Below are 25,428 nucleotides of genomic sequence, written 5' to 3'. Positions count from 1 at the left end.
ACATTTAGTTAACCCATCCCTAATGTGAAGTGTGAACCTTTACCCCTTTTATTTATTTATTTGTTTGTTTGTTTATTTATTTCTCATGACCCCTTTTAGGTAGGTTGATAATGGTAGCCAGATAGCATCTTCTTCTTCTGGCCTCAGGATTTTGTAGGCTGATTTATGGGTGGTGCATTATTTCATTGGATTCAGTGTATCCACGCTATTCCACTGGATTTAGTCTGTGGTCATCTCGACTCTAATTTGTTTGGGGGAAGAGACAGGTGAATGGCTGCACCTTAAAAGACTCCTCACAAGTTCTGAAGACTTCTATCACTGCTCAATAATGCAGAATTTACCACATTGTCTCTGTGGAATTCTTTGTGCCAACTCACCTTGATGTCCCAGAGTGGGTCATTCCTTCTGGTATTTCTCTAAGTCTACGGAATGCCCATAATGTTGTCATTTGTACTATAGCTTCTCACTTTAGTGCTATAGCATCAGCAATGAAAGTCCTGAAACCCTTTCTCCATCCATGTCACTAAGGGTAACCTTACCTTGATGAAGCAGCACTTTCCATGTTATATTTTGAAAATATTCTGAACTGGTGGCTCAACTTCCAGCAGCATACTGGATAATGTTCTATTGCTACCCGTAAAGTTTCCATTAGCTAATTTTTGAAGAGAAATCATCAAGAGTTCTTCCTAGACTGTCTTACTAAAGGAAAGCCATTAAATTTCTCCAACAGTGAACAATATTATAGCTTCCAGAACCAAAGCAGTATTCAAGTCACCAGAAAATGAAGAAACAAAGGAGTGTTTTCATAACAGTACTAGAACTGACTGATGGGTGGGAGATACAGATAAAAAGAATGTACTTATGTTAATTTTGTCCTAATACATTTAATTTTTTAAAGGGTATTAAATAAATGTTTACTAGTAAATTTATAGTTTAAATTAAATGCAATGCTGCAAGGTAAAAAACTACCAGAAGTTTACGTAAGAAGAAATAAGATAAAAAAGTTTGTGTATGTAGTGTTGATTAAACAAACATTACCCATAAGTGAAATGGCACTGAATTATACTTATTAATGAAAACCATCTAATCTGGAGGAGAACAACAGGAATGATGATTCCAGGGGAGGGACATAGGGAGACAGGGGATAAAAAATGGGTGTTATCAAAGCCAGGGACAAAGGAACAAGAAGTTATCTGAAATCTATGGCAATGAGGATGTAGGGCTTGATCAAGAGCAATGTAACCAAGAGGAATTATTGAAACCCAAATGAAGGCTGAGCATGATAGTGGGACAAGAGGAAAGTAAAAGGAAATAGAAGAAAGGGCTAGGAGGCAAAGGTCATTTCTAGAGGTCTAAATACCGGCATGTACATATGTAAATATATTTATGATGATGGGGAAATAGATCTATGTATGTATATTTATAGGTTTAGTATTAAGGTAGCAGATGGACATTGGGGCTCTACTCAAGTACTCCCTCAATGCAAGAACACTGTGTTCTATTAAATTGGCATTTCATGATGCTCACCTTCCCAACATGATTTCTGAAGACAAACTGGGTGTATAAGCAAATGTTGAGAAGAGAGCAGATATTGCCTGGCTATCAAGAGATATAGCATCTGGGATCTTAAAGGCCTGAAGATAAGCAAGTGACCATCTAGATGAGAAGCAACAAAGTCCACATGGAAGAAGCACACCAGTCTGTGTGATCACAAGGTGTCAAAGGGATCAGGTATCAGGCATCAAAGAACAAATATCATATCATTGTGACTGTCGGGGAGTGCAAAGTGAAGACCCAAAGTCCATCTGAAGGCAACTGGACAGCCCCTTACAGAAGGGTCACTGGGAGCAGACAAGCCACTCAGGGTGGAGTATAGCACCGATGAAACATACAACTTTCCTCTCCTACCCCCCATTATCATGACCCCAAATCTACCTTACAAATCTGGCTTGACCATAGCGTGTACACGGGTACAGGTAAGAGCTGGAAACACAGAGAATCCAAGACAGATAAATCCCACAGGATCAATATTGAGAGTAGCTATACCAAGAGGGGAAGGTGAAGGTGCGGGGAAATGGGGTACCGATCACAATGGTCTACCTATAACCCCTCCTAGGGGGCCGACAAGAGAAAAGTGAGTAAAGGGATACATCAGTCAGAGTAAGACATGACAAAGTAATAATAATTTTTAAATTATTAAGGGTTCATGATGGAGTGGGGTGGGGGAATGAGAGGAGGAAAATGAGAAGCTGCTACCCAGGGCTCAGGTAGAAAGAAAATATTTTGAAAATGATGGCAACAAATATAAAAATGTGCTTGAGACAATAGATGGATGTATGGATTGTGATAAGAGTTGTACAAGCCCCCCAATAAAATGATTTTTAAGAAAAGAAAAACACCTAATCTAACATACCAGTCCAAAATTAATGCTAAAAAAACAAATAGTGCCTTCACAACACATTTGGAATATAAATACTCTATATCCTTGGAGCTCAAGGAATTTTAAACCATGCATTGCACTCATGAGTGTCTATGTGCCTGTGTTTCCATTCATTGTCAACAGTTTTTACGTGACAGGTAGGATGAGAATGATCATGATAATCTGCTTGTCAAAAAAAATGGGTCATTTAGGAAAATAATGAAGGGTCAGAGTCATGTATATATTTCTACTGCAAGCAGAGTTTACTAGTTTACTAGTTCCTCCTTTCAAGTTAGCAGTGATGATTAGAAAATGTAGGGAAGAAATGAAAAGTGAAATCTGTCGCTGGAGATGCTGAGAGCCAGTTAGAGAACATGCAGACTCCAACAGGAAATCCTCCTGATTGCTCTTCTGTGCCTTTCTAGGGCGGGGACCTGTGATGTTTTGGGTCTTTAGTGCCTCCTGCTGCTCTTTGCCTCCCTTTCAGGGGAGGTTTGTGTCTGGGCTCACATTGAATCCCCACAGTGTGTACCTTGCACATAACACAGGACTGTGTCATGTACAGTCAGGGAACTCAGCTAAAGGGAGAACTGGTTCTTGTAATTGTCTTTGGTGATTAGAGAGTGGACTTCAGAAGGATGAGTGATACTATGTATCACCACCATAGCATATGTGGCCCCACCACTGCAGACCTTTCCCCAGGGGCCAGCTCCAGCAGTAGCTACTGGTGATGGAGTAACCAGAGACCATACAGGTGAGGGAGAACAATAGACTGTGCTTGACCAGACCTGGAAAAGACTCCTGAAGCAGCACCTGGGACAGTACACCTAGAAATAAAGAGAGAAGTTCCTGTCAGTCACATGCACTCACCACAGGCCCCATAAACCAGCTTTGCTATCTGAGACCCTCACCTTGGGGAACTGTCACCAGGCACAGAAGAACACAGAGCAACAGCGTCTTTGCCCACAACTCTGCTTTTCCAGAGGAGCTACAGCACTGCCTGAAGATGTGCTGGCTTTCCCAGACCAAGGGTAGAATGTTACCTCCACATTTAGGGCTTGTCATGGACACTGAAGTGGCCTTTCCCCAGGTGAAATGGGTGCTTCTGAAGCCTGAACATTCCTGCTCAGTCTCTCGAGTTATGCATGGCCACTGAATAACTGCTCAGAGATCTCACCTTGAATTAATTAACCAAGCTTACAGATTCATCCATTTTGGAAAATTATCCATACTTTTGACAGTGCAAGCAGTGGCACTATCTTTGAACGTGCTATTTTAAAGTTTATTTCCCATTCAGATTTCCACTTCGTTTTTATCCCTCATATCAATGTCTGCAAAAAGTTCCAGACCGAGGGTTGACCTCATCCATTTTCCTCCTTACTTCTAACCACTGTATAATCTCTAATGTATTCTAATTTTTTAAAGGTTGAAATACAATTAAAGAGTGGAACTCACATGGCTTCTCTTGAGCAGATTCTGCTGAGGGGAATAAGTAATGATTTGGTAAAAAACAAAAACCCAGAGGTTTAGTCAATATCCCGAGATTCAAGCACAGGACAGTTTCCCAGTTGTCAGTTGGAGATCACGGAATTGAGTATTTTCTCTCATGTAGGCTGGAATGTAATCACTTGATCCCAGTCACTGCAGCAGACTGCCTGCCATCTCATGGCATCTGGTGTTGGTGGGTGTCTGAACAATTTAAGATTCTGACTACGTGCATCTCTGCTCATTAGTCCAGGTCACTTTCTTTCTTTTCTTTTTTTCAGTCCAGGTCACTTTCATCTCTGTGTGTATAAGAAGTAGATTTATATACAAGAGCAATTGAACATTGAGAAAATGGCCCAGCCCAGCCCAGATCAAGTCCATAAGTCTGATATTAGCCTATATGTCCAACAGCAATCTATAAAGTCCTCTTCATACTCACGAAACACATGCAATGATGCCGAATTTAGAAGATCACAGGCCAGTGGGTAGCAAGTCTTTGCATCCAGTGTCATTGGAAACAGCTCTGGCAGGGGTCTCGGAATGGCTTCCCCAGCACCCAGGGCTGCACGGGATGGGTCAATTTGTCCTCTCAGCTGCGGTGTCTCCCAAGCTGTGAAGTAGTGAGAAAGAGTCTTTCCTGCCTCCAAGGATGAAATACTGGATTTCCCAGAATTCTCATGAGAAGGCCATGCCCACACAGAAGCCGCATTGGCTATGATCTGATTGACAGGCTAGACTCCACCCCTACATTCTTAATCATCAAATTGACAAATGATTATATAACTCCCACAGTAACCCTTTGTAAATGACGTTTTTATCACGTGTACTACAAAGTACCCGTATATGCTGGCAGTTTCCTTCCACATTGAAGAAGCGTTGCTTGGGCTCTATAATCCATATGTTGTTTTTGTTTTTTCCCACTGCTCCAAATCATGGTCAGTAATTTAATCAATATACCCACAGAACTTTCCAATTTTTGGAACTTGGAAATTGTAGAAAAATAGGGGCCCAATGAAAGGGCTATCAAAATTATCCAGTTTTCTACTGTTGTAGAGAAATCAGGCATAGTTCTTTGCAGCTTAAAATGACAACTACTTGGTTATTTCATGACTTTGGGATGAAAACATTGGCATCAAAGAGAAGGTCTAATGCTGGCCAATGCAGTGCCTCCTTGCCAATCTTTATTGCCGGGTAAGACATCAGCTTCTGAGACTGTACTCATATATACTCCCACATATACTCTCTCATGCTGCCTAAGGCTGCAAGATGGGAGTTATGCCAGGGTTAAAGCAAAGATCTCGCTTCAGCACATGGGGCCTATATTTTATCCTGAGTGTGCAACTATATGGGGAATATTTCATTTAAATGATTTTGTTTTTATATTTAAATAGAAGACCCTCTTGAGCATCAGTGATTAAATAGTTTACTAAAGTGGCTGGGCTCTATACTCCGTGAATGTCATCCAGGAATAGAAGATGATGAGCTGTTGAGGAGTGCCACATTCTGAATGATTTTCAAAGAAAGACACTACATAATTAGCTAAAATCCGAATTACAAAATTGATGAAATGGGGAGATCTGATCTGATGTCTTCAAAGTTAGCAAGCAAGCATGTGGAATGTCGTGGTCCATCAACTATCATTAAGAATTGCAAGTTAAATGGTCAATAAATTAGTAACGCAAGTTTACTATTGTGCTTCTGCTTCAAAAGACAGACTGATACCATGAAAGACTGGTGAGGATGTAGAGTGCCAGAAACTACCAAATGTTACCGTCACATTAGAACAATCTGGCAGCTTTTTCACAACAGCGAATATAATTTTATAATATAATCAAGCTGCCATTCTCCTCAAATCATTTAAAAATAAAGCTACATAAACTATGCACAGTAATTATAAAGTGCTTTTATCCATAAGTTGAAATATACCAAACTCAACTCAGTGACATTGCATAGATGCCAAGTGAAAGTGACCCTATAGGACAGGGAAGAACTGTCCTTGAGTGTTTCAGATACTGTAACTCTCTAAAGGAGTAGAAATCCTCATCTGTCTTCATGGAATAGCTGGTGGTTTTGTACTGCTGAACTTGCAGCTAGCAGCCCAATGCATAACCACTACTCAACCAGGGAATCTATGAAAAGAGGGAAGAAGGAAAATCAACCGCTAAACTAGCATCCCAAAATGCTGATATCTGTAAGACTGAGTTCAGGCCTGCTTCAACTCCTCAACCATTCCTCCCAATGCACTCTTTGCCAAGACTCTTGAGAATTGGTGCTCAATAGGTGATGTATGTAAGTTAACAGCAGTTAAATTCTTCTACTTGTTATTGCCAGGTTGGAAATATGACATTTTTATTTCAAATATAAGATAAAACTTTACAACAGAGTTAATATAATTGTATACATTACAAAATAATTAGGGCATTTCAAGATGGAAAGCAAAACTCTATTAAAAATGTTCCTATTGAAATGAATAGAACAACTCTGAGGGTGGTACAGGGCAGCATACTAACATAAGTAACTTTCAGGTGATCAACGACTGTAAATCTAAAAGCAAAATAAAGTGCACACAGCAATGTTTTCTGTTTTATAAAGGTCATTACCATGGGTATGTGTCCCCAAGTTATGAAATCATTATACATCATTGAAAAATTGCAGAGTGTCATTGTAAAAGACATAACTGGAAATGCCTAATATGAAATGAAAATGTTCTCAATACATCAAAAATCTGGACAACTATGAACAATAAAATATATAACTTAGAATTGTATAAAAATATAAAGGATACAGGAGGGGTGAGTGGGGAGGAAAGGGGTTGGGATAAAAAGGAAAATCGGCTTCCAGGAACCGAAGCAGAAGGCAAATTTTGAGAATGAAGGCAACGAATGTATAAGTGTGTTTTACACAATTGATGTATGTATGGATTGCGATGAGTTATATGAGCCCCAATAAAATAATTTTTTTAAATGTAAAGGATACAATTAATATCCCTGAATTGATACCACTATAATAAATGATTTAATGAACAAAGTTAATGAGGAAAATGAAACAAACATCTCCTACATAAGCATTTTAAGTGTTCTATGTATTTACCCACTTAAAATAGTAAAAAATGAAGTTCTTCAGGATTTTACTGCAATTGGGTCCTAAATTAAACTAAATCAAATTAGACTAGACTAAACTAAATCAACTCAAACCGAACTTAATGACATATTGCGTTTGGTGAATCTGCTGCAAAATATATCTTTAAAATTTTAATAATAAAAATATTACCTTGAGGAATATGGTGTACCTGACCCAAGCCATGGTATTTTAAATGATATCATAAACGTGACCCCTCATTCTCAACAATATGGTTTTTTATTTGTTTGGGGTTTTCTATTGCCTGTCAACTGATCCTGTGGACACCTCATGATAGCACAGATGGTGTTCTTCCATGTGGGTTAGTTGCTTCTCTGCTAGAGTGCTGCTTGTTTAACTTCAAGTCATTAGGACCCCAGATGCTATATCTTCTGATAGCCTGGCACTATCCGATTTCTTCACCACCCTTGCTTATGTGCCCATTTTGTGTTCAGCAATTGTGCTGGGAGTGTGAGCATCACAGAATGCCAGGTTGGTCAGAGCAGAGACACAAAATCCATCTGTAGACAATAGGACATCTATTCAGAAGGGTCACAAGGAAAGGGATGAGTCAACCACAGCTCAAAATAGCACCAATGAAACACACAATATCCCTCTGGTTCCTTGATGCTTCCTCTTTCCCCACTATCATCACTCCAGTCCTTCCTTTCACTGCGGGCTAGACCAGAGCATGTGCACAGGTACATATAAGAGATGAGAGCCCATGAACACGGAATCCAAGAAAAGGAATGGGAGTAGCGATATCAGGAGGGTGGTGGGAGGGTGGGAAGAGGAGGGGAAGAAGAGGGAACTGATTACAATGATTGACACATAAACCACACACACCCCCTCTAGGACAAACAACAGAAACTGTGGGAAGTGAGACATGGTCGGTGTAAGATAAGAAAATAATAATACATAATTTATCAAAGAGTCACGCGGGTGTTGGGGGAGGGAGAGAAAAAAGAGGAAGTGATATTAAGGTGTCCATAAAAAGTAAATGTTTAGTAAATAATGATGGCAATGTATGTACAAATATGCTTGATACAATTGATGTATGGATTGTTATAAGAGCTGTAAGAACAACCCAAGTCGATCTATGTTGACCGTCTCCCCAGAAGGCAATACAGAGGACAACACTGAAGATATAGCCCGGGGAGAGAGGTGGCTCTGTCCAGACCACACAGGACCGAACTAAGGGGGAGAGAGAAAGAACTTCATCATGACACATCAAGCCCCAGGGACGACATCATGCTCGGAGCATAGAGAGCACCGTAGGGCCTGCCCCACCACAAGACAAGACATTTTATCACTGACCCACAACAGTACAGGGGACAGCACTGGAGACATTGTGCAGGAAAGTGTACCTGATATGCCCCATGCACAGTGGGGTGAGAGGCAAAGGGAGTGTACCTGGACAGTAAGGGGAACAAAGTAACCAAGTCATCAAAGAATCCTGAAAATAGACTTCTGGCCTGGGGTACAGGGCTTGTCACCTCTTCAGACTTGATCGGAAAAAATACATTAGGGTCAGCAGACAGACCTGGAACTATCTATTATTTTTTGTTGTTGCTTTGTTTTTGTTTTATTATGTTTTGGTTTTTCTTCCACCCTCTGTCTGTCTATATAAGATAGGCAGGATGAGCAATCCCAAAGAGAAACTACAGGACTGGCAGTTCAGGGGGGACATGGAAGAAGATGGGGCGGGGAGAGAGAGTGGGGAGCCAACAAACTCATAGACAAAGGGAAAAACAAGAGATCTAAAATTGGTGGTGAGGAGGGTGTATAATCCCGAGTAGGGTTTTATGAAGAGCAATGTATCCAAGAGGAAATACTGAGAGCCAAATGGAAGGTGAGTATGATAGTGGGATAGAAGGAAGGTGAAAGGAAATAGAGGGAAGAAATAGGAGTCAAAAGCTATTTATAGAGGTATAGCTATGGGTCTATAGATATGTAAATATATTAATTTATAATGAAAGGGATAGAAGCCAATGAACATATATTTATATGAAAAGGTGTAAGATAGCAGATGGAATTTGGGCCTCGCTCACGGCCTCCCTTAACCCAAGAACACTTTGTTCTGATTACCTGGCTCTCTTTGATACTCACCTTCCCGACACAATTGCTGAAGACAAAATGGGTGCATAAGCAAATGTGGTGAAGAGAGCGGATGGTACCCAGCTATCAAAACATATAACGTCTGTAGTCTTAAAGGCTTCAAGTCAAACAAGCAGCCATCTAGCAGGGAAGCAAATGAGCCCACATGGAAGAAACACACCAGCCTGTGTGATCATGAGGTGTTGATGGGATCAGCCATCAGGTCTCAAAAGATCCAAAACAAACAATTATATTGATTTGAGAGAGGGGGGTTGGAGTGGAACCCAAATCCCATCTGTAGATAATTGGATACCACCCACACCCTCAGAAGTAGTATAAGGAAGGGATGATTCAACCCAGGTGCAGTATAGCACCGACAAATCACACATCATTCATCTAGTTCTTGAATACTCGCTCCCTACCCGCAAGGCCGTAACCCAGTTCTACCTTACAAATCTGGATAGACCAGAGAATACATATTGGTACAGCTAAGAGCGCTCGACACATGGACTTCAGGAAAGATAAACCCCTCAGGAACAATAATGAGAGTAGTGATGTAATGAGGCTAGGTGGATGATCAGGTAGGGGGAAGGGTAAAAAACGGGGGACCTATCATATGGCTGGATATATAGCCGCCCCACCTCCAAAGGGGATGATAACAGAAATGTGGGTGAAGGGAGACAACGGACAGTGTAAGATACAAATTAACAATAACAAAATATAATTGAGCATACTCTGGTTTCTCTTCAGATCGTATAAATCTTTTGCCTTTTACTAAAGATTTCCATGGAGAGGAACAATTCTGAGTCATAAACTAATTTTTTGAGGCCATGCACTTGCAAGGCTTACTAAAAAAATTGTATGTATATATATACATATACATATATATATATACTTGATCAAAGGATATATATATATAATTGATCAAAGGAGATATATATATTTGATCAAAGAGGGAGAGAGGGGGAAAAAGAGGGTTTTATAAGAAGAGCTTTAGTAGAAAAATGTTTTGGAAACCATGGCAACATATGCACAAATATGCTTGATACAATTGATGTATGGAATGTTAGAAGAGCTGTAAGAACTCTTCTGACATTCCATACATCAACTGTTCTTACAGTTAGAAGGGCTGTAAGAACAATAAAATAATTTATAAAAAATAAATAAATAAGGAAACTTCGCCAGAAGTGCCTTGACAGCTTAGTTATGTAGACTTGGAAGTTAGGAGAATAATTTTTAGAATCAGAATGCATTAGTTTTCAATCTCATACACGCTATTTATAAGTTATGTAAGCACATGCAAGATACTTAACTGCTCTGAAATTCATTTCATTAATGTATACAATGAGGATTAAAAGTTTGTAACATTTTTGGCAGTATTCAACAAAATTATGTATTGCAAATACAATAACAAAAATTATTTTTTAATTTTAAAAAATGATTTTATCAGGAGAGCAAAATGAGAGCCCATAGATTGGGGGAAAACATCTGTCATTGAATAAATTGCTGAATTTTATCAGTGCAATTGCCTTATACCCTAGAGGAAGATTGACAATGATTTTCTCTTTTGTTTCTTTGCTTTTTTGTTTCTTTCTGCTCTTTGTGTGTTTTTGTTGTTATTGTTTGTTTGGGGTTTTGGTTTTATCATAACATGACCGCAAAAGTAAATCAGAGTTATTAAACCCATGGGCTAGCTGACAGACATCCTCAAACTACGGCCCGTGGGCCACATGCAGCCCGCCCAGGACATTTATCCAGCCCACCGGGTGTTTTTGCCCCATTTGTTTTACTTCAAAATAAGATATGTGCAGTGTGCATAGGAATTTGTTCATAGTTGTTTTTTTTTTTTTTAAACTATAGTCCAGCTCTTCAACGGGTCTGAGGGACCTTGAACTGGCCCTCTGTTTAAAACGTTTGAGGACCCCTGGGCTAGCATATGGATTTTGGGCTCCTACTTAGTTCTTGCCCCAATCCAAGAATAGTTAGTTCTTAAAACATGGCCCTGCTCGATTCTCGCTTACATGAAGAAATCACTGAATACTTCATGAAGACCACCCCCCAGGCTTTCTTGGGTCACCCCCGGACTCCACTAGCTTCACCTCACATTGGACACCTGCAAACACAGAGGCACCGTGATTAGATGGCACACATACAAACAAATGCACTCACAATTATACACACAGCAGCAGGGTGTACAACAATTACCATGTAAAATGGCCAGAATGAATGCCACGTTTGGTGTAAAATTCATTATGAGTCTTGTGGACTAGCTTCTGGGCAGAAGTGGTAACACCAGAGACCCCAGAGACTGGGACTGTCCTCTGAGATCTCCCACATCAGGGGCTCTGACTGGTTTATCAGTGGCAGAGAGCTGCATTTTCATGTCCTCTGATATTTAGAAGCAGATGAGTAGAGAATATGGGCAAGAGTTCTCCCTCAGACTCAGAGAAGCACAAGCACTCTCAAGGGAAAACAGAGCTCTGAGACATGTACTTTATTGTTATATATGAGTTTGTAAGTAGTTTTCACTCTATAAGCTTTACATTACACACACCAACCTTTGTGGTGTGAGAGCTCACAATGAATCCTCTCTCGTCCTCTTTTTTTTTTTTTTAAATTTTTATGACCCCAGTTCTACCTAACAAATCTAGCTAAACTGGAGAACACACATTGGTACAGATAAGAGCTCTTGACACAGGGAATTCAGGACAGATAAACCCCTTAGGAACAGTAATGGGAGTAGCAATATGAGGAGAGGGGAATGGTTGGGGAGGAGGGAGGGAGAGAAAGGAGGAACCCATCACAAGGTTGGCTGTATAGCTCTCCCCAACCCCCGAAGGAGATACATAACAGAAATGTTGGTGAAGGGAGACAAGAGACAGTGTAAGATATAAAATAATAAAAGCAATATATAATTGATCAAGAATTCAAGAGGATGGGATGGTGGGAGAGGGAGGGGAAAAAGAAGAGCTAATACCAAGAGTTCAAGAAGAAAATGTTTTGGAAATGATGATGGCAACATATGTACAAATATGCTTGATGCAATTGATATATGGAATGTTATAAGAGCTGTAAGAGCCCCCCAGTCAAATTATCTTTTAAACAAATAAATAAAATATCTATCTAATGCTTATGATCAAACTCACCCACTCTGCTATGCAGTCAGTACTCTAAAAAATGTGTTCACAGGTTAAAGGAGTCTTAATGATCACAAACCAAAATCATAGTTCCCCTTTCTGACTCTAAATTACACTGCCACTAAATTACATGAAGTTACACTTCAGGGGCTAACGAACCCAGGATGGGCAGGAACACCACAGGCTGCGGAGAAGGGTGAAAGGCAGGTTGGCAGGTCAGGTTTGTGACTAGACAGGAAAATGAGTCCAAAATGGGCAGGTCAGATGGCAGGCCATTGGCTTAAGTCCAAAGAAGCAAAGGTTGCCAAGTTAGATCCAGCAAAAAGCCTCTCGTCCCCCTTAAGATGTAGATACCCATGATGATGGTGACCGGCGCCATCGTTTGTTTCTTGCATAGGAACATTATTGGTTTTCTTGCCATCCAAGAAATCCCTCCATTTTTGTGATATATACAGCTGTGGGCATGAGGTTGTTCAGAAAGCATGTAGAATTGCATCCTCTTTCTTCTGTCATGATCATGAAAACTGGATATTTATCACTCGAGGTCATCTTCTCAAAGAGTCAGTTTTTGTTTAATTGACTTACTGATGGTGTTCATTCTATTTCATTTACTTGAGATCTTATATTAATTATTTCCTGGCACCCCTACCCCTTCCCCTGTAAACCTGGGCGGTGGCACACTCATCTTTCTCTAATTCCATTAGATGCAAAATGAGGTCATTAACGTCAGTTTGATTTTGACACTATACAGGTTGGTTGTTGCTACAAATAGCCCACAAGGTTCTCTTCGGTTGAATCCCACAGTTCTGTTGTGCTTTCATTTTTTGTTCAGTCCAATACAGCCATCCAGGATATAAAATTCAATCAATACATATCATAACTATTAATAATACAAATACACAAAACTACTTTTGCACCAATCTTTGTCCATTTTACATGGTAATCATTGTAGACCCTTGCTGTGTGTGTTTAATATCGAGTACATTTGTTTGTGTATGTGTCCTCTAATCGTGGTGTTTCTGTGTTTGTAGGTGTCCAGTGTGAGCACCATCTGGGGGCGATCTGAGAAAGTCGTGGTGGTGGTGGGGTGTCTCGGAGACTCTCCTGTGCAGCGTCTGGATTCACCTTCAATAGTTGTGAAATGCATTGTTCCCATCAGGCTCCAGTGAAGGGCCTGCAGTGGGTTGTATACATTAGTTATTCTGGTGGGACTACATTATACACAGACTGAGCAAAGCGTCAATTCACCATCTCCAGAGACAACTCTAAGAACACTCTCTTTCTGCAGATGATTAGAAAGAGCATGAATGTCGAGGAAATGATCATGCATTAATGTAAGTGACACAATGTGGGAAGTCAGTGAGAGCCCAGACACAAACCTCCTCTGCAGGGAAGAGACTGGACTCCAGGGGGCGCTCAGGACCCGAAGAGCGCAGGATCAGGCCAAGGACCAGTTGTAGATGGTTTCAGTTTGGGGATTCTGCTCTGTCTCACTGTGTTCCTAGATAATCTCTCCATTTTTATTTACTGGTTTTGTAGTCTTCCCTGGTGTTTCCAAATTCAAAAGTGGTATTGTAAAAGTAGGAAATATTCTCACCTGCAGTAAAAGCGCCTGTGCCTTATGGAGGGAAAAAGACCCGGACAGGTGCCCCCAGCACCAGAGTTTTGATAAAGCTCAAGGATAGATTTTATAATCAGACTCAGGGCCACTGAGGTTTCTACATGATGCAAATGATGAAGTGTACACACATGTCTGAAAGGTTGGTGGTTTAAACCCACCCAGCGATGTCTTAGGACACAGGATTCATGATCTGCTCTGTGTTGTTAGGTGTCATCGAATTGCTTCCAGCCCATAGCCAATGTACAATTGAACCAAACACTGCCCGGTCCCGTGCCGTCGTCATAATTATTGCCAGGGTTGAGCCCACTGATGGAGCCATTGTGTCAATCAATCTTCTCAAGAACCTTGCTCTTTGCTGATCTGTCCAGACCCACACGATGAGGTCCAGACCCAAACTATGAGGGAGAGAGCAAGCAAGAGTGAGAGTGAGAGTGAGAATCTCATCATGGCCCACCAAACCCTGGGGACGACATCCCTGCTTGGAGCAGCCAATCCACACAGAGGACCGTGTGGCTGGCCCCACCAGGAGACATGGGATTCCTTCGCTGAACCCTAGTGCTACTGGGGACAGCACTGGAGACACTGTGCAGAAAGTGTGCCCAGTTTGCCCCAGACACCGCGGGGTGAAATCAAAGGAAGTGCAACAGGGCAGCAAAGTAACCAAGTCCCCAAGGAATCCTGAAAATAGACTTCTGACTTGGGGGACAGGGCTTGGCACCTCATCAGACCTGATCTGCAGTCCCCCACTACCACAAATGATGCAGTCTATTTTCCCACATTTGGGGAAATCGCAGAGGTCACCACATCCGGAATGCAATGGATGAATAAACCTCGCCCTGGGAAAACCACCTTCGTGATCATGGTATCTCCCCTGCCAGGTAAGTATTCGTTTTGCTTTGTTTATTTTTGCTTTTCTTTTGCCCTCTGTCTCTATATAAAATAAGCAGGATGAACAATCCCAAAGAGAAAACAATGTAACCAGCAATGGGAGCTGTGTTGGGGGACAGGGCAGAGGAAGTGGTGGAGAGGGGGAATGGGGAGCCAACAAACTCACAGATCAGGGAACAGGAGGGTGTATAATGCCTGGCAAGTGCAATGTATCCGAGAGGAATTACCAAGAGTCAAATGGTGGGTGAGCATGATTGTGGGATAGGAGGAAGGTGAAAGGAAGTAGAGGAAAGAAATTGGAGGCAAAAGCTATTTACAGAAGTATCACTATAGGCATGTATATATGTAAATATATTAATGTTTAATGAAAGGGATAGAGACCAATGTACATGTATTTATATGTTAAATATTAAGATATCAGACAGACTTTGGGTCTCTACTCAAGGCCTCCCTTAACACAAGAACACTTTGTTCTGATAACCTGGTACTCTGATACTCACCTTCCCAACACGATTGCTGAAGACAAAATGGGTGTATAAGCAAATGTGGTGGAGATAGTGAATGGTGCCCAGCTATCAAAAGATACAACATTTGGGGTCTTAAAAGCTTAAAGTCAAACAAACAGCCATCTAGCAGGGAAGCAAATAAGCCTACATGGAAGAAGCACACTACCCTGTGTGATCACGAGATGTCAATGAGAACAGGTATCAGGTATCAAAAGATTAAAACAAACAACTATATCGATGCAAACAAGAGGGGTTGGAGTGGAGACCCAAAGCCCATCTGTAGACAATTGGATATCAATTGCATATCTCCCCACAGAAGGGTTATAAGGAAGGAATGGTTCCAGGTGTAGTATATCACAGATGAATCACACAGCATTCCTCTAGTTCCTTAATGCTTCCTCCCCCTGGACTACCATGACCCAGTTCTACCTTACAAATCTGACTAGACCAGAGAACACACGTTGGTACAGATAAGAGCTCTGGGCACATGGAATTAAGGACAGATAAACCCCTCAGGAACAGTAGTGGGAGTAGCTACATCATGAGAGTAGGGGGATGGCCCGGGACGGCGGGAAAAGGGGGAACTCATCACAAGGTTGGATATATAGCACCCCCTCCTAAGGGGACGAATAACAGAAATGTGGGTGAAGAGACACAAAGGACATTGTACGATACAAAATAATAACAAAAATGATTGATAAATGATTCATGAGGAAGGGAGGATGGAGAAGGGAGGGAAAAAAAGAGAAAATTATACCAAGGACTCAAGTAGAAGAGGTCTTGGAAAAGATGATGGCAACATATGTACAAATATGCTTGATACAATTGATGTATCGAATGTTGTAAGAGCTGTAAGAGCCCCCAATAAAATGATGTTTTTTTAAAGGAAAACAAAATAAAGCTTCCTATTTTTGCCACTCCTCAGCTTTATCAAACACAATGCCTTCTCCAGGGACTGGTCTCTCCTGACAATATTTCCAAAGTATGTAGGATGAAGTCTTGCCATCCTTACTTCTAAGGAGTGCTCTGGTCTTACGTCTTCCAATACAGATCTGTTTGTCCTTTTAGCAGTCGACGATAGTTACAGTGTTCCTCTTCAGCACCACAATTCAAATGCATTGATTCTTAGTTTTCCTTAGTCAATATCCAAGTTTCACAAGCATATGATGCAATGGGGAATGGCTTGGGTCAGGAGCACCTTAGTCCTCAAAGGAACAGCACTTCTCTGTAATACTCTAAAAAGGTCTTGTGCCGCAGATTTATCTAAAGCGATACATGTTTTGATTTCTTGACTGTTGTTCCATGAGCACTAATTGTGAATCCAAATAAGACTTTAACCTTTTCTCCATTTATCATGATGTTACCTATTGTTCCAGCTGTGAGCATTGTGGTCTTCCTTACATCGACTTGTAATACATACTGAGGGCTGAAATTCTTGCTCTTCATCAGCAAGTGCTTCAACCCTCCTCACTTTCATCAGGCAAGTTTGTCAGCTTCATACTGAAGGTTGGTAATAAACCTTTCTGTCAGGGGAAGCCAGCCCCTAACACATCATTATGGGTCCGGTAGGCGCAATTGTACAGTGATAATAATTAAACATCATAGTAAAGTTATAGAGAGCATGAGAGATAGAAGTGAAGTATTGAAGTAAATGGGAGTCAGACATGCTTCATGGTAGCATGCTGACCTCTGCCCCACTTGATGGTCCACGTGGAGTGAGTGAGAGAGAGAGAGAGTTTAAATGGTAGCCCTGGCCCCTTTTATATTCTCTGGGGACACGCAAGCCCCCTAATTACAGGTGAGGACATACGTCACTGGAAGGGGCTGTCCTATAGGTAATACAGTAATGAGAGAGGGGTGGTCTAGGGACATACATGCAATAGGAAGGGGAGGGATTGGGGTTATACATGTGACAAGATGAGCAGATCCTAGGTTCAGGATGGCAGCCTAACTTTCACCTATTCCCTAGATCTCCATGGGAACCATTATCAGTAGGGTGTGAACGCTTGGTCTCAGGCCTCAAGGAGGAATAGTTTATGTCCCCTGTAGCAGGGATTGAGGCCTGCCATATAGTCTGGTTGCCTAACTACCCTGGGGAGAATGTCTGTAAGCGTTTGACCTCTCCCCACACCTTTCTCCAATGTTGTTACCACATACTTCTTCATATAAGCCAGCTTCTCTGATGGTTTGCTCATCATATAGGTTGAACAAGTATGGTGAAAGGAAAGAACCCTAAGACACCTCTTTCCTGATTTTAAACCACACAGGTTTTAAATCCCTTGTTCTATTCATTCCCGTGTTCTATTCGGACAGTTGCCTCTTGATCCATGTGAAAATTCCTCATAAGCACAAGGAATTGCTCTGGAATTCCCATTTGTGGTAGCTACATAATCTGGTGTCAATTAGGAGCTTGAGAGGATTAAGAGTGAAGGGGTGGAGTCTAGTCTGTCAATCAGGTCATAGCTAATGAGGCCTCTGTATTCTTTCTCCTAAGAATTCTGGGGATTCCTGAATTTCCTCCTTGGAGGTGGGAGAGATTCTCTCTTACTACACACTCCTTTGGAGACTCTCTACTGAGAAGACACATAGTGCTACACCCTGTGAGCTGGAGAAGCCACATGGGCCTATCCTGATGCAACCAGACCTCTGGAGCCAGAAAAACCATGTAGAGACCCCTGCCAGCACTGAGATGCTTACACTGGATCCAGAAAACTTCCAACCCACTGATCTGTGATCTTCCCACATCTGGCATCATTGCATGTGTTTCATGAGTCAGAAGAGGACTTATAGATTGGTATTGGCCATATGGGCTAATATCACAGATTTATGAACTTGATCTGGACTGAGCTAGGATGTTTCTTCAATATTCAACTTCTCTTTTGTATAAACCTCTTTATTTTGTTTTGTTTAAACCTTTTTTCTTACACACATGAGTCTATGAATTTGTTTCTCTAGTCTACCCAGACTAACACACCATTCTTCTCAAGATAAACACAGTTTACTATGGTACACTCAGTCAAATGCCTTGACATCGTGAATGAAACATGAGTAAATATCTTTCTGGTAGTCTCTGCTTTGAGCCAAGGTGCATCTAGGATCAGCAATGGTCTCCCTGTGTCAAATCCTCTTCAGAATCCAGCATGAACTTCAGGCAGTCCTCTGTCAATGTACTGCTGAAACTAGTGTTCTTTGATCTTAAGCAAAATTTTACTTGTATACAATAGCAATCATATTGTTCTATAGTTTGAGCATTCTACTGGACCCCATTCCTTTGGAATAGGCATAAATATGTATCTCTTCCAGGCTGTTGGCCAAGTAGTTGTCTTCCACATTTCCTGGCATAGATGTGTGAGTGCTTTCAGTGCTTCTTCTGAAGCATTTCGATTGGGTGCTCGGCTAACTCCAGGAGCCTTGGTTTTGGCTATGCATGCAGTGCAGTTTCAACTTCTTCCTTCAGCACCATTGATTCTTGCTCACATGCTACCTCCTGAAATGTTGGAATATAGACTAGTTCTTTTTGGTACAGAGATTTGGGTACTCTTTCCACATTCTCTTGACCCTTCCTGTATCATTCATTAATGAATGCCGAAAGCATGACCTGCTTGGGAAGAGTTAATCTCAGGGATTGACACGGTACAATTCCTTAAATATGGTACTCTCTGGGATCCAGTTTATGACCAAGAGTCTGGGTCCTTCAAGGGCAGTAATATCTAATAGCAGGATGGCATTGACCTATGACCCTTTGATCCATAGGTGTGTGTGAGTCAAGTGGAGTTGCTTAAAACACTGTTCAATGATGAAGCAAGAAGTCCAGTTATGACTTCAACCAAGAGCCCCGTTAACACAGGTGTTTCGTGTAAATTTTGGTTGTCAGAGAAAGCTTTCTCTGGTTCAGGAAGGCAATTACACAATTAATTAAATCAGGAGAGTCTCTGAGAAATTAATACATTGTGTCATTTCTGTTTGTCTCAATGTATGTCTTTTCAGACTGAAGTTTAGTGGAGTAAGCAAATCCTCAATATTTCACTGGGAGTAGGGACATAGAGGCATTTTATTTATTTATTTCGCATGATCTCAGCCACAATCTCAAGATTCAGTGACACATAACCTGGGCATGGAATGCTCAATTTATTTTTCAATAGAATTGGCCTCCTTGTAAGCCCCTAAAATTAAACACTGCCATGGAGTTTATTTTGATTCACAGTGTCTCTGTAGAGCCAAGTTGAAATGTCCTTTGGTTTTCCAAGGATGTGCATCTTCATAGGAGTAGATACCCACCATAGCTTCTTCTGCCTCCTGGTGCAGAGGTCATCTCTGCACAGTCGTCTTATCCCTTATGAATATTGTAATCTGACATCGTTCAGAACGGAATTCTACTGCTCAAATTGCTCAAATAATTTCCCTTAATGCAGCCTTTCCTAATTTGCCTCTATATGTCCAAAATCCACTAAAAGAACCCAGGAAGACAGAAAAAACACATGATTTATACGTAACCCATTTGAAGAAAAAGTTAATAAAATTGTTTCTTCAAGTTGCCATTATTTGTGTGCTGAGGAAAGTTTATGTTCTTCACATCTTCCCTATGAGGAAAGAGTCTTCAAGTCCAAGAGGTTGCTGTAGATATCCAACTGTGTGCAGGGAAAAAGTATGAGCAGGGCTGAACAACTATCCCCACAACTTATTAATGGAAACCTTCTAAATCATTAAATTGCTTTAGAGTGATGTGAATACTTTGTACTCCACAGTAAGTTTTAAATCTCTTCAGCAGTACAGTTATTTTACGGGAAGTGATCTTTTTCCCTGTTGGTGACTCACTCAGTCATTCCGATATTTAGCAGACGTTGAATCATGCCTCCTCTTAAATTCAGCATGATCGATAGATTTCAATGATCCTCAAACTTTGGACTATATGTTCAATGTACCATGACATTATGGAAAAATGGAAATGATGGATGTTTTATAAGCTGTAAATCCCTGGGAGTTGGGCATCATGGACCTTATTCCTAAAGCTTCCTGTCCCTTGGATTTTTCTACCTCTTTGAGCAATTCATTTAGCATCAAGCTTGGCCTAGATGAAGAGGACCCCGGGCTTGGTGAATGGAAAACACAGGTAGAGGATTGTGTTCTCCTGAGGGTTCAGCCAACATTCAACTCCCAGAGGAGCCGATTCTTACAAAGGTGCCACTGACACTCATCTCCACTTACTCTATCAGGTGGAGCCTCAGAATACATTTATTTATATTCATGCTCTTTATAAGTTGGTGTAATATATATGGGACTGTTGGACTTTATTCACAAGAGCATGGAACATGTTTGTGTCACTATTTTTCTTGGTGGCAGCCCACAAATGCAAGTAGCTCAGGGATTCAGACACAAAGTTCTGGAAATACCTCACCCTACCCAATGGTTCACTGGATTCTCCCTTGTCCTGAGGCCTCCTGTCCCAGCTGCAGATGCACGAGTTGGACCAGATCTGGGGTGACAGGTAGGCTTAATGTGCCAACCTAGTAAATAGGAACACATGGGATTTATAAGGTCGCTTGATTTGACAGTAGGCTCAGCAAGCCTCGCGCCCCCCTCCCCCTTGCTCTCTGGGGATCAGTGTGCAACAGCTTTAGCTAGTTTTCTGCCTCAACTTGTGAGCTACACTACTTGTGGGAATGCAATCCATGGATCTTGTTGCTAGAACTTGAGGTACCTTCTAGACCTGCTTTGCCATGCTGCTGGTGTACACATGGCTTGAGCTTGAGGCTGTCAGATCCCGTCTCTTGCATTGCTTGAGTTCTATATCCCATCCACAGCTTCTTCGCTAATCTCCTGAGCTGCTGGTGACCCCACCTGCTGTTTGCTGCCTGTTGCCTGACTACCTGCATTGCCAGAGGCAAGACTCAGCTGTCTGCTTCCATATTAACTTCCATGGAAGTGAATTGAACTGAGCCCTCTGTACTGCGGTGTGGACTAATTAGCTGTTATAATCCTTCCTGCTGTATCTATCCATAAAAAATCATAAGTGTCCTGGTTTTGGTTAGAGAACCCTTAATAATACATTTAGTGAGATTCCCAGATCTGTTCTTCACTTGTGAATTCTTTAGATGCTCTTCTACTAGTGTTCCTGTGAGCTGTGATGGTTCAGGCTCCATTAAAGAGATGGAAATATGTCGTTACAATATGGAGGGGAGGGAAGTATAATTGCACCCTCATGTTTTAAGTACAGGCCACGAGAGACCCCTTCAGCAGTCATATTTATTTAAAGCTGAGTTCTGTTGCTGCTGATAACATGGGCCCATATATTTCAATAAATGCATTTTAATTGTGGTGCTGGAGAAGAATATTATTATTACCATGGACTGCTTAAAGGACAAACAGATCTGTATTGGAAGACGTAAATCCAGAGTTCTCCTTCAAAGCAAGAAAGCAAGACTTTGTCTTATATATTTTGAACATATTTTCAGGAGAGACAAGGCCCTGGAGAAGGACCTCATGTTCGATAAAGCTGAGGAGTGGTGAAAAAGAAGAAGGCTCTCTAACAGACTGATTGACACAGTGACTCCATTAATGGGCTCAGGCATGGAAATAATTGTGAGGATGGGGCAGGACCGTGCAGTGTTTGGTTTGATTGTGCATACAATCCCTATGGGCCCGAGGCACTTCGATGGTACCTAACAACAGCAAGGAGCAGATCATGAGCCCTGCATCCTAAAGCATCACTGAGTGGGTTCAAACCACCAACCTTCAGTCATGAGGGCACACTTCACAATTATCCCTTTCTAGGGACTTCAGTTGCCTGAGTCTTAATGTAAACTCTGTTCTTGAGCTTCATCAGAACTTTGATGCTTGGGACACCTGGCATAGGAACAGTTGCTTTTTCTGCATGTGAGAATGTTTCCTACTTTTACAATACAACTTTTGAATTATGAGATAACAGAGGTATAACCATGAAATTAAAATAAGACAGATTTCCTGGGGGAACAGGGCACTAACCCTCACAGGGGGAGGGTGTTGATTGGGTTTCCCCAGGGAAAGAGAGACAAGACTTCAACCTGGAGCTCCAAGACAAAATGTAACACACTGACTTGAAGCAGGGAACTGATAGAGAGGCCTGGCGGGGTGAGGGGGAGGAGCCCCATTACCAACTAAGTGTACAGCACCACCCTCCCCCCAAGAAGAATTCACTTCAGAGGATAGCACTGACGGTACAGCTCAAAAAGAGGGGAAGAGGGACTGGTCTGGTCAGAGCACACAGGAGCCAACGAGGGGGCTTAGGGAGGAAAAAAAGAAGAGTGACACACATTCTGGCTCACCAAGCCCTGAGGACAACGTTCTTGCTCAAAAAAGCACTGCACAGAAATGACCACTCGGCCAGCCCAACCATGGGACACAGTGTTCCTCATTGACCCATAGCACCATTGGGAACAACACTAGAGACACAGAGCAGGAATTGTGCCCACCATCAGACCACCATGCCGAAGCCAGCCCCTGGGGTCATGCAGCAGAGCAGCAGGGGATGCAGAGCAATGAAGTCCCCAGGGATAGAGGCAGTGCCAGGGCATGGCACCCCATCAGACTTGACTGGAAAGCACCCATGAAGGAAAGCCAGCAGACCCTGAACTAGTCCTATGTTTATGTGTGTATGCGTGTGTGTTGTTGTTGTTGTAACTATTGTTTTACTTTTTGTTGTTGCTTCGTGGTACTCAGTCTTGTGATAGTACATATCATGTCTACCTGGAAGGATAGGTGGCATAAACAAGCCACAAGAGAGAACAACGTGATGACAGTTCCGGAGGGACATGGGGGTAGGGGGAGCGGGGGAAAGGAAGAGGGTGTTAACAAGCCCAGGGACAAGGGAATAACAAGGGATCCAAAATCAGTGAGTGTCAAGGAGGGTGTGGGAGGTCTGTCAGGGCTGGATCAAGGGCAATGTAACCAAGAGTAATTCCTAAAACTCAAATGAAGGCAGAACATGACAGTGGGACAAGAGGAAAGTACAAAGAAACAGAGGAAAGAACTAGGAGGCAAAGGATAGTCATAGAGATTTAAATACAGGCATATAAAGATGCAAATATATTTATATATGACAAGGAGGGAATAAATCTATGTAGATTTATTTATAGGTTTATTATTAAGGAAACAGATGTACAGTGGGCCCCTGCTCAAGTACTCCCTCAACAAAAGAACACTTTGTTCTAACAATTCGGCAGTCTGGGATGCTCACCTTCCTGGCACAATCGCTGATGACAATGGGTGCACAAGCAAATGTGGTGAAGAAAGCTGACGGTGCCCGGCTACCAAAAGATATAGCACCTGAAGTCGCTGAAGACAATTGGTGCACATGTAAATGTGGTGAAGAAAGCTGATAGTACCCAGCTCCAAAAAGATATAGCACCTGAAGTCTTAAAGACCTAAAGATAAACAAACAGTCATCTATCTGAGAGACAACAAAACCCACATGGAAGAAGCACACTGGCCTGTCCCGACTCGATCGCTGAGGACAAAGTGGGTGCATATGCAAAAGTTGTGAACCAAGTTGATGGTGCCCGGCTATCAAATGATTTAGTATCCGGGGTATTAAAGGCTTGAAGATAAACAAGGGGCCATCTAACTGAGAAACAACAAAGCCCACATCGTATGTGCACACCAGCCTGTGAGATGACAAGGCATCGAAGGGATCAGGTATCAGGCATCAAAGACAAAAAAAAAAAATCATAGCATTGTGAATGAGGGGGAGTGCAGAGTGGGGACCCAGGGCCCATCTGGGGGAAATTGAACATCCCCTTGCAGAAGGGCTGTGGGGAGGTGACGAGCCAGTCACAGTGCAGTGTAGCAACGATGAAACATACAATCTTCCTCCAGTTCTTAAATGCTTCCTCCCCGCCACTATCATGATCCCAGTTCTACCTTATATACCTGGCTGCACCGGAAGATGTACACTGGCACAGGTAAGAACTGGAAATACAGGGAATCCAGGACAGACGAACCCCTCAGGATCAGTGGTAAGAGTGGCGATATCAGGAGGGTGGAGGGAGGGTGAGGGAGAAAGGGGGAACAGATGACAAGTTCTACATATAACCTCCTCCCTGGAGGACAGACAGTGGAGAACTGGGTGAGGGAGATGTCAGATGGTGTAAGATATGATAAAATAATAATTATTTATAAATTATTAAGGGTTCAGGGGAAGGGGGAGCAGGGAGGGAGGAGAAAATGAGGAGCTGATACCAAGGGCTCAAGTAGAAAGCAGGTGTTTTGAGAATGATGATGGCAACATACTTACGATTGTGCTGGACACAAATGATGTATGTACAGATTGTGAAAAGAGTTGTATGAGCCCCTAATAAAATAATTTTTGAAGAGGACCTGATGCAAGGGGCTTAAGTGGAGAGCAAATGCCTTGAGAATAATTGGGGCAGGGAATGTATGGATGTGCTTTATACAATTGACGTATGTATATGTATGGATGGTGATAAGAGTTGTATGAGTCCCTAATAAAATGTAAAAAAAGAAAAGAGGAGAAAAAATGATTAGGGCAAAGACTGTACAGATGTGCTTCATACAATTGATGTATGTATATGTATGAACTGTGATAACAATTGTATGAGCCTCTAATAAATTGTTAAAATTAAAAAAAGAAAAAAATAATAATTTTTGAAATTTGACAGCAATAAAAGGTTTTAAGTGGAATAAACTGTAGCCAGTTTATCAGCAGGCAGAGAGCTGCATTTGCATGTCCCCTGATATTTAGAAACAGATGAGTAGAGACCATGGGCCAGAGCATTCCCTCAGACTTAGAGAAACACAACACCCTCAAAGGAAAATAGAGCACTCAAACTGGTTGTTTATAAAGCATTTCTTTGTTACATACTATCAATTATTTTTAAAAGTAGTTTTTATTTTACAAACTTTATATTACATATACAACAACCTTTGTGGTATGAGAGCTTGCAATGCATCCTCTCTCCTTCCCCCTTAAGATGTGAATACACATGATGATAGTGGACGACTCCATTACCTGTTTCTTGTGTGGGAACATTATTGGTTTTCTTTCCTTCCAAGGAATTTCCCCAGTCCAATGGTATTTTAAAACTGTGGGCATGGAGTTCTTCATAAAACATGTCCAGCAAACCTGAAGAGCAGTGTCTCCTCTGGTTTCTGACCTTGCGGATT

The 25,428-nt window shown here is 41.7% G+C and overlaps 1 non-coding gene and 2 pseudogenes across 1 annotated transcript; 1 reads left to right on the top strand and 2 right to left on the bottom strand.

Moving 5' to 3' along the window:
• The window catches only part of LOC142427526 (nicotinamide phosphoribosyltransferase-like), a 54,456-nt pseudogene that overhangs the window by 3,984 nt on the left and 25,044 nt on the right, over positions 1 to 25,428 (bottom strand).
• LOC142428277 (U5 spliceosomal RNA) lies at positions 9,849 to 9,964 on the top strand. The gene has a single exon (XR_012780203.1). It is a non-coding gene; the product is annotated as a U5 spliceosomal RNA (small nuclear RNA).
• LOC142428229 (U1 spliceosomal RNA) lies at positions 14,575 to 14,762 on the bottom strand (annotated as a pseudogene).

The sequence above is a fragment of the Tenrec ecaudatus genome, chromosome 15 (genome assembly GCF_050624435.1).
Source record: "Tenrec ecaudatus isolate mTenEca1 chromosome 15, mTenEca1.hap1, whole genome shotgun sequence".
NCBI lineage: Eukaryota > Metazoa > Chordata > Mammalia > Afrosoricida > Tenrecidae > Tenrec > Tenrec ecaudatus.
The sequence above is the reverse complement of the archived record's forward strand: the minus strand, read 5'-3'. Positions and strand labels throughout refer to the sequence as shown.